At 47.7% G+C, this 10,478-nt stretch overlaps 1 protein-coding gene across 8 annotated transcripts in view; it reads left to right on the top strand.

The window, feature by feature from the left end:
* Nucleotides 1-10,478, top strand: part of DHX34 (DExH-box helicase 34) — a 44,905-nt gene that overhangs the window by 2,805 nt on the left and 31,622 nt on the right. Inside the window, exon 1 of one of the 8 annotated variants that reach the window (XM_064381120.1) lies at nt 5,777-6,031. The exons of 1 other annotated variant lie outside the window; for it this stretch is intronic. The gene's annotated coding sequence lies outside the window, so the exon portion shown is untranslated. 6 more of the 8 variants (XM_012446698.2, XM_012446704.3, XM_064381121.1 and 3 more) reach the window with 6 other exon arrangements.

Genomic DNA, 10,478 nt, shown 5'->3' with positions numbered 1-10,478 from the left:
GATTGCACCACTGAGCTCCAGCCTGGCAATAGAGTGAGACTCTGTCTCAAAAAAAAAAAAAAAAAAAAAAGAATAAATTAATGTTTCTAATTTAGTTCCTCAGGCACACTGGCCATAGTTCAAATGCTCAGTAGCCACATGTGGCTGGTGACTGCCATACTGGACAGCACAGCTATAGAACATTGCCATCAAAACAGAGATGTCTGTTACAAAATGCTGTTCTGGAATTTACTCTTGCGTTCTACCCGCTTAGGTCTTTTAAATTACATAGTAGGCCAGGCACGGTGGTGCACGCCTCTAATCCCAGCACTTTGGGAGGCCCAGTCGGGAGGATCCCTTGAGGCCGGAAGTTTGAGACTGGCCTGGGCAACAGAGCAAGACCCCATTTCTACAAAAATAAAAATAAAAATAAAAATTAGCCTGGTTTGGTGGCACATGCCTGTAGTGCCATCTAGTAGGGAGGCTGGGGTGGGAGGACTGCTTGAGCCTGGGAGGTTGAGGCTGCAGTCAGCCACGACTGCATCACTGCACTCCAGCCTAGGTGACAGAGTGAGACCCTGCTGCTAAATACATACATACAGACATACATATGGTGGCACCTGTGTCTGCAGTCATTACTCCAGAACAGCACTTTACACAGAGTTTCTCCTTTCTGTTTGTTTTTGTTTTTGAGACGGAGTCTCGCTCTGCTGCCCCAGCTGGAGTGCAGTGGTGCAGTCTCGGCTCATTGCAACCTCCGCTTCCTGGGTTCAAGAAACTCTCCCGCCTCAGCCTCCTGAGTAGCTGGGACTACAGGCGCCCACTGCCACACTTGGCTAATTTTTTGTGTTTTAGTAGAGACCGAGTTTCACCATGTTGACCAGGCTGGTCTTGATCTCCTAAGCTCAGGCAATCCGCCCGCCTCGGCCTCCCAAAGTGCTAGAATTACAGGCGTGAGCCACCGCGCCTGGACTCTTTTTTTTTTTTCTGCCGCCATGCTTGGCTAATTTTTGTATTTTTAGTAGAGATGGGGTTTCACCATGTTGGCCAGGCTGGTCTGAAACTCCTGACCTCAGGTGATCCACCCACCTTGACCTCCCAAAGTTCTGGGAATACAGGCGTGAGCCACTGTGCCCGGCCTTATCCTGTGACTTAGAATGTCTGGCCTCCTGGAAGAGCAGTCCAGTAGGCCTCAGCCTTATTTTACCCAGCTCCTATTCAAGATGGAGTCACTCTGGTTCACACGCCTCTGACATTTCCCTCCTCCCTTTTATAAGAGAACCCTTCATCCTAAGGGTTGTGAAGGGAGGAAGACCCATCTTCTGTAACGTCTTCAGGCTGAATAGGGGTGACGATATTCCTGCCTGTTAGGAGCTATTGAATTCAGGCTAGAGAGGAGCTCGGTCAGAAAGCATTGGTATTGCATATTTTCTTACTTGGTATTTTACTCAGAGTTCTCAGGCATGAATTAAGACCAAGGCTATCTGTAAAATAAATTTTGTGGTAGGACAATTTATACAGCTCCTTTGAGGTAGGAGGCAGGACTCAACTCTGGAGGTGGGGTTTGAACATTGACCAAATTGAGGACTAGCTAAAACAGGGAGGAGGCAGACGCAGCCTTTTTTTTTTTTTTTTTTTTTTTTTTTTTTTTTGAGACAGAGTCTTGCTCTGTTGCCCAGGCTGGAGTAGAGTGGGGTGCAATCTCGACTCATTGAAACCTCCGCCTCCTGGGTTCAAGTGATTCTCCTGCCACAGCCTCCTGAATAGCTACAGGCAACTACAGATGCCTGCCACCAAGCCCAGCTAACTTTTGTATTTTTTCTTTGAGACGCAGTCTTGCTCTGTCGCCAGGCTGGAGTGCAGTGGCGCAATATTGGCTCACTGCAACTTCCACCTCGCGGGTTCAAGTGATTCTCTTATCTCAACCTTTGGAGTAGCTGGGAATACAGGTGCCCGCCACCACACCCAGCTGATTTTTTTTGTGTGTGTGTATTTTTAGTAGAGACAGGGTTTCACCGTGTTGGCCAGGATAGTCTTGATCTCTTGACCTCATGATCCACCCACCTCGGCCTCCCAAAGTGCTGGGATTACAGGCGTGAACCACCACGCCCGATCAACTTCTGTATTTTTTAGTAGAGATGGGGTTTTTCCATGATGGCCACGCTGGTCTGGAACTCCTGACCTTGGGTGATCTGCCCGCCTTGGCCCCCCAAAGTGCTGGGATTACAGGCGTGGGCCACCACACCCTGCCCGAAGCAGCTTTCTATGACACACCTACCAGTGTACCCTGTCAGTTTGGCAGTGCCATGGCAACACCCAGGAGTTACTGCCCCTTTCTATGGCAATGATCTCACCACCCAGAAGTTATTACCCCTTCCCTAGATATTTCTGCATGAACTTTCCCTTAATCTACATGTAATTAAAAATAGGTCTAGGCCGGGCGCGATGGCTCACACCTGTAATCCCAGGATTTTGGGAAGCCGAGGCGGGTAGATCACCTGAGGTCAGGAGTTTGAGACCAGCCTGGCCAACATGGTGAAACCCCATCTCTATTGAAAATACAAAAATTAGCTGGGCGTGGTGGCACCCGCCTGTAATCCCAGCTGCTTGGGAGGCTGAAGCGGGAGAATTGCTTGAACCTGGGAGGCAGAAGTTGCAGTGAGCCAAGATTGCATCATTACAGCCTGGGCGACCGAGCAAGACTTTGTTTCAAAAAAAAAAAAAAAAAGGTGGCTGGGCACAGTGGCTCACACCTGTTATCCTAGCACTTTGGGAGGCCAAGGAGGGAGGATCACCTGAGGTTGGGAGTTTGAGACTAGCCTGACCAACATGTAGAAACCCTATCTTTGCTAAAAATACAAAATTAGCTGGGCATGGTGGTGGGTGCCTGTAATCCCAGCTACTCGGGAGGCTGAGGCCAGAGAATCACTGAAAGCTGGAAGGTGGTGGTTGCAGTGAGCCGAGATCGAGCCACTGCACTCCAGCCTGGGTGACAGAGCCAGACTCCGTCTGAAGAAAAAAAAAGGTATAAATGTAACTGTAGAATTACCCTGAGCAGCTACTCTCAGCACACAGCCTATGGGTATCCCTGCATGAGCAGTCACAGAGCTATAACACTACTGCTTCAAGAACAAAGCTGTTTCCACCAGGTGTGGTGGCTCATGCCTGTAGTCCCAGAACTTTGGGAGGCCCAGGTGGATGGATCACATGAAGTCAGGAGTTCCAGACCAGCCTGGCCAACATGGTGAATCCCTATTTCTACTAAAAATATAAAAGTTGTGCATTCACTGTAGTGTCAAAATAAAAAGAAAAAAATAAGAAAAAAAGAAAACAAGAAAAATATAAAAATTGGCTGGTCATGATGGCTCACGTCTGTAATCCCAGTATTTTGAGAGGCCAAGGCAAGTGGATCACCTGAGGTCAGGAGTTTGAGACCAGACTCACCAAAATGGTGAAACCCCCATCTCTACTAGAAATACAAAAATTAGCCAGGTGTAGTGGTGCACACCTGTAATCATAGCCCTGAGGCAGGAGAATCGTTTGAACCTGGGAGGTGGAGGTTGCAGTGAGCTGAGATCAAGCCACTGCACTCCAGCCTGGGTGGCAGAGACAAGACTCTGTCTCAAAAAAAAAAAAAAAAAAGGCCAGGTGTGGTGGCTCACTTCTGTAATCCAAGCACTTTGGAGGCCAAGACAGGCGGATCACCTGAGATTGGGAGTTCAAGACCAGTCTTACCAACATGGTGAAACCCCGTCTTTATTAAAAAAAAAAAAAAATTTAGCCAGACATGGTGGTACTCACCTATAGTTCCAGCTACTCGGGAGGCTGAGGCAGGAGAATAACTGGAACCCACCAGGTGGAGGCTGCAGTGAGTGGAGATTGTGCCACTGCACTCCAGTCTTGGCAACAGAGTGAGACTCCCTTTCAAAAAAAAAAAAGAAAGAAAGAAAGAAAATAAGAAAGCTGTCTTCCTCTACCTTGCCTGTGCCTGCCTTTGAATTATTTCCTGGGCAAAGTCAAGAACCCTCGTGGGCTAAACCCCACTTTGGGCCTTGAAAGTTTGCAAAATCCTCCTGTGAGTCTATTGGGGCCAGGTGCCACTTAGGAGCATTCTTTGATAAGTTTTACCAAACATCTTTTGTGGTTTTTGAAATGTTTTCATTTTGTAGATCATTAGCCTTTTTTTTGAAGAAGAAGAATACATTTCATGGGAGTTTTCAAATGTATTTCTGGGCAATTTCACACAAAATCCCTTTGGTTATTAAAAGCCATCTGTTTTGTTTGTTGTAACTTCCTTTTTTTGTTCTAAATTTGGATTATTTTTGCTGTTTGTCTTTTTTTAAACATAGAGATAATGGTTTCCTTAAGTTTTCAAAGAAGAAGTTATTAATAATTTTTCTAAGAACTAAGCTAAAGCTTGCTATTCAGTCCTATGTTGATAAACTGTGGCTTTCTTCTTGATTTCACACTTGTTGTTCATTTCCTCCAAGTTTTTTTTTAAAATTATAGTTATTGGTTTTAATTTTTTCTTTTTGAGACAGTGTTTCTCTCTTCTTGCCCAGGCTGAAGTGCAATGGCACGATCTTGGCTCACTGCAACCTCCACCTCCCGGGTTCAAGTGAGTCTCCTGCTTCAGCCTCCAGAGTAGCTGGGATTACAGATGCCTGCCATCATTCCCGGCTAATTTTTGTATTTTTAGTAGAGAGGGGGTTTCATCATGTTGGTCTGACTGGTCTCAAACTCCTGACCTCAGGTGATCCACCTGCCTCAGCCTCCCAAAGTGCTGGGATTACAGGCATGAGCCACCGTACCTGGCCTTGTTTGGAAATTTTAAGCAGAATGCTTAGTCTATTCTTCTTTTGATAATAATGTATGAATTAGCCTTTCAGTCTCTAAGTTGTTTTCCAAAGGCTTGATAATAATATCTGACTTTCCACTTGACATCCTCACTTGATGTCCAATACATAACCCAAACAATATGCTTAACACAGAACTTCGGATTTTCTCTCTCAGCCTCTCTCCCACGTCTTCCTGATGGTAGTAGATACTGACTTCATATTACCAAATGTTCAGGCCAAAAACTTGAGAGTCCTGTTTTTTAGACATAAAATTTTTTTCTTTTTTTGAGACAGTCTGGCTCTGTCACCCAGGCTGGAGAGCAGTGGTATCATTATGGCTCACTTCAGCCCCACCGGGGCCAAAATATCTTTTTTATTGTAGTAAAATATAAGTAACATAATATTTACCATCTTAGGCAGGGCGCAGTGGCTCACGCCTGTAATCCCAGCACTTTGGGAGGCCAAGGTGGGTGGATAACGAGGTCAGAAGTTCAAGACCAGCCTGGCTAAAATGGTGAAACCCCATCTCTACTAAAAATACACACACACAAAAAAAATTAACTGGGTGTGGTGGCATGCACCTGTAATCCCAGATACTGGGGAGGCTGAGGCATAGAATTGCTTGAACCTGGGAGGTGGAGGTTGAAGTGAGCTAAGATTGCGCCACTGCACTCCAGCCTGGGTGACAGAGTGAGACTCCGTCTCAAAAAAAAAAAACCGAAACATCTTAACCATTTAACCATTTAAGTGTACAGTTCAGTGGCATTAAGTACAGTACATTCACCTTTTTGTGGAACCAACCCCCCCCAGTCCATCTCTGGAACTTTTACATCTTCCCAAACTGAAACTCTGTACCCATTAAACTCTTAACTCCTCCTTGCTCCTCCACCAGTCCCTGGCAAACACCATTCTACTCCTAGGCTGTTTTCAGACTCAGTTTCTTCTTTTTTTTTTGAGACGGGCTCTTGCTCTGTCACCCACGCTGAAGTGCAGTGGTTTCATCTCGGCTCACTGCAACCTCTGCCTCCTGGGTTCAAGTGATTCTCCTGCCTCAGCCTCCTGGGTAGCTGAGATTACAGAAGCCCACCACCACACCCGGCTGATTTTTGTATTTTTAGTAGAAACAGGGTTTCATCACGTTGCCCAGGCTGGTCTCGAATTCCTGACGTCAGGTGATCCACCCGCCTCTGCCTCCCAAAGTGTTGGGATTACAGGTGAGCCACCGCGCCCGGCTGTTTCTTCTTTCACTTAATAAAAGAGAGGGTGCATTGCTGGCTAATGAGATTGTTTCTCTATTAGGGGACCTTCCTGCATATGTGTGATTGAGTTTGTTGCAGAGAAACGTAACAGAAAACAGGGTTGTAGAAAGAAAAGAGGTAGAGGCTGAGTGTGATGCCTCACATTTGTAATCCCAGTGCTTTGGGATGCCAAAGTGGACGGACCACTTGAGATCAGGAGTTTGAGAACTCCATCTCCGGCATCCCAGAGCTGGGGTGCACGTGGGTAAGCTTGATGAGGAGAGGGCGGGGCCGGGGAGGAGGCGCTTGCAAGTCTCCACTGCAACGCCTCCAATGGCCTCTAGAGGGCGCAATCACTAGCGGCTCCGCCCCAAGGGAGGCAGGGTGGAAGTGTGCTACGCGCAGGCGCAGGGTGGGTCTTGGGCAGCCCTGAGCTTCCGATTGGCGGGGGGGGAGGGGGGCGAGGTTAAACTGAGAGGGCGGTGTGCGCAGACGCAAGACTCGGGCACTTGGGACCGGAAGTGGCTTGTATTAAGTGAGCAGGGCGTTCGTGGCTTGTAGTAAGTGAGCAGGGCATTCGTGGCTTGTAGTAAGTGAGCAGGGCGTTCGTGGCTTGTAGTAAGTGAGCAGGGAGGGGCGGGGGCGCCGGGTGGTGGCGGCGACAGTTGCCGGAGTTGGGCCGTTCTGGGGTAGTTGGAGTAGTTTTGCCCAGGGGCAAAACTAAGGGTCGGCAGACGCGGACGGAGATGGCACCTGAGCATCCCTGGGAGAACCTGGGCGACAGAGGCCAGAGGCGGAGAGAAATGGAGGCACGAAAACAAGCCTCGAGAAACTGAGGGACTGAAAGCCGAGGGTGTTGGGAGAGGAGGGAAGCTGAAAACTAGAGAGCGTGGGCGAGGGGGCCGATGGGTTCCAGCTGGAGGCTCAGAGACCACGAAGCCGAGAGGCGTGGTCGCCCGTGAAGTTGGGGAGTGGCGGGAAAAGTCGGAAGCTGATCGTGGACGCTAGAAACAAAAAATGGGATTTAGGTGGAGAAACGAGACGCCGAATCGTGGGGGAGACCGAGAGATATGGATGGATGGAGACAGTGAAGTAGGGAGAACCCCACAAAAACTGGAGATAATGGAGGATGATGCTGAGAAGTGGAAAAGTGAGGGAGCGGAGCCCGAACCCCTAGATTTGAGTTCCTCATCTGCTACTTGGCCACTCAGCCTTTCTATGGCTCAGTAAAATAGGCACTGATCATAGTGCCTTACAGTTGTGAGGAAAGTGTGTGTGTGTGTACATAGGTGTGATTGGAATAGATCTGTGTGTGAACATGAGTAAGCAGTAAGTGAGCGCTAGCTATTATTAAAGCTTCCGATATTGAGAGACAAAGTATTAGATGGAGAAATGGAGAGAGAAGGTGATGGAGAATTAACACTGGAAAGACCAGGGAGTAAAAAAAAGATTCAAACAGAAAATGCGAAAGAGGGCGCCGTGGCTCACGCCTATCATCACAGCACGTTGGGAGGCTGCGGTGGGAGGCTCGCTTGAGCTTGGGAGGTTGAGGCTGCGCTACGCTGTGATTGCGCTAAACTGCACTCCAGGCTGGGTTACAGAGTGAGGCACTGTCTGAAAAAGAAAATGAAAAAAAATTTTTTGTTTTGAGACGGAATTTTGCTCTTGTTGCCCAGGCTGGAGTGCAGTGGCACGATCTCTGCTCACCGCATCCTCTGCCTCCCGCGAACAAGTGAGTCTCCTGCCTCAGCCTCCCGAGTAGCTGGGATTACAGGCATGTGCCACCATGCCCAGCTAATTTTGTATTTTTTATAGAGACGGGGTGGAACCATGTTGGTCAGGTTGGTGTCAAAACTCCCGACCTCATGATCCACCTACCTTGGCCTCCTTAGGTGCTGGGATTACAGGTGAGCCACAGCGGCCGGCCAGTGCTCTCGTTTTCTAAGAATCACTGGCCCAGAGTCACAGTAACACTCCAAGACCTCAACTTGCTTCCCTCCTAGAACAGGAAATGCAGAGTAGGTGGAAGCTTTGTTAGCACCGTTATGATAGGGAATTGTGGCCTTTTGAGTCTAATTTTGTTTCCAGATTTTGCCCCACTTCCTCTTGCTGTTTTCTGCATGTTAGTCCTCTGTTTTATGGTAAGGAAAAACTAGTTGCTATTGAACTGTTTAGCTTTTCTCTAGCAAGCTTCATGGTTAAAGGTTGTAAGGTTTTGAGACCGATGTTATCTCTGTTTTATATATAATGAAAACTGCCTTGAGTTAGTTCAGGTTAGTTTGCCCAGGGATGTGGGGCAGGTGGCTCACACCAGTAATCCCAGCATTTTGGGAGGCCGAGGTGGGTGAATCATTTAAGGTCAGGAGTTTGAGACCAGCCTCGCCAATATGGTGAAACCCTGTCTCTACTAAATACAAAAAATTAGCTGGGCGTGGTGGTGCGTGCCTGTAATCCCAGCTACTTGGGAGGCTGAGGCAGGAGAATCACTTGAGCCCGGGAAGCAGAGGTTGCAGTGAGCTGAAACACGCCACTGCACTCCAGTCTGGGCAACAGACTGAGACTCTGTATTAAAAAAAAAAATTGCCCAGGGGCCAGACATTTAATACATGATGAAGCTGAGATTCAAACCCAAATCTGCCTGACTGTAATGCCTTCAGCAACAAGGGCTCTGAACCCTTTTATGGTCATAAACCCCTTTAAGAATCTCAGTGACTAACTTCCCTCCAGAAAATTGCACATGTGAGGGTGTGCTCTTTATTAAGATATTTTCAGCTGAGAATAAAAAAACCCAACTTTAGCCTGGGCATGGTGGCTCACACCTATAATCTCAGCACTTTGGGAGGCTGAGGTGGGTGGATCACTTGAGGTCAGGAGTCCAAGACCAGCCTGACCAACATGGTGAAATGCTATCTTTACTAAAGGTAAAAAAAATTAGCCAGGTATGGTGGTGTATGCCTGTAAACCCAGCTAGCCGGGAGGCTGAGGCATGAGAATCACTTGAACCCAGGAGGTGGAGGTTGCAGTGAGCTGAGATCACGCTCCAGCCTGGGTGACAAAGCGAGACTCCATATCAAAACAAAAGCAAAAAACTCCAACTTTAAGCAAAAAGGCATTTTCTTGTGTAGCTGAGAAGTGGGGGTTTTGAAGAGAACTAAGCTTCAAGCACTAAATGATGTTGCCAAACTTCTCTTCCTTTCCCTCTTTCACCTCTCCCTGTGTTTGCACAGTGACCATCCTTGTGCCTGTATCTAGTTATTTCTCTAGGATAGATTTTTAGGAAAAACTGTCATGTTCCAGAGCTACCACAAACAGCTCCAGGCTTATACCAAACGTGCCTGATTACAACAGATAAAATGAGAGCTTTTCTCTCTTAGCAACCAAGTGTAAATTCCACAAAAGGGCCCTAATTGGCCTTTCTTGGGTCATGTGTCCACTTCTCAAACCAATAATTGGTTAGAGGGGAAGTAGCGCACCACGATTGGCCAGGTCTTTTTCACTTGCCTACCCAATAGGAGTTCTTTGCTTTAAAGGCCCTCAGAACCATGTAGAATCGAGGAAGGGCTGTTCTCCAAAGGAAAGTGGACACTGTTCTCAGAAAAAAAGTAAAGGTTGTGCCAGGCAGACAAAAAATAACACAATAACAGTGTTAACAAAAATAACACTTGCAAATTTTTTTTTTTTTCTTTTTGAGACGGAGTTTCGCTCTTGTTACCCAGGCTGGAGTGCAATGGCGCGATCTCGGCTCACCGCAACCTCCGCCTCCTGGGTTCAGGCAATTCTCCTGCCTCAGCCTCCTGAGTAGCTGGGATTACAGGCGTGTGCCACCATGCCCAGCTAATTTTTTGTATTTTTAGTAGAAACGGGGTTTCACCGTGTTGACCAGGATGGTCTCGATCTCTTGACCTTGTGATCCACCTGCCTCGGCCTCCCAAAGTGCTGGGATTACAGGCGTAAGCCACCGCTCCCGGCCCAACACTTGCAAAATTTTGCCTTTTATCTCAGTTTTCTGAATCTCACTGGACCCCGGGTGAAGAACCCTTGCCTTATTCTTTTCCTTATATCACCCTCTCTCCTGTTACTGCCCTTCAAGACAAGATTCTGCTATTGGTTGGCATGTGACCTACATCTCTCCTTTAGGTCTTGGGTCAAACCTCCCAGATCCTTCCCTGATACCCAAGCATGGGTAGGCACCTTCTTTGGTCTCCCACAGCTCCCCAGGGTTCTGTTATCACAGTCCCCATCATTGGATTGTCACAGTCTGGTGGTGTGTGTGTCACATGAGGGAGCATGTGATCATGGCCATCTGTGAATGGTGATCATTACCTCCTTTTCCTAGTTAAGTGGTTGAGAAACAGGCTGTTAGAAATGTGTCTAAAAATGAGCTGGGCACGGTGGCTCAAATCTGTAATCCCAACACTTTGGG

Source organism: Aotus nancymaae, unplaced genomic scaffold (genome assembly GCF_030222135.1).
Source record: "Aotus nancymaae isolate 86718 unplaced genomic scaffold, 86718_ANA_hifiasm-v0.15.2.pri h1tg000028l, whole genome shotgun sequence".
Classification (NCBI taxonomy): Eukaryota; Metazoa; Chordata; class Mammalia; order Primates; family Aotidae; genus Aotus; species Aotus nancymaae.
The sequence above is the reverse complement of the archived record's forward strand: the minus strand, read 5'-3'. Positions and strand labels throughout refer to the sequence as shown.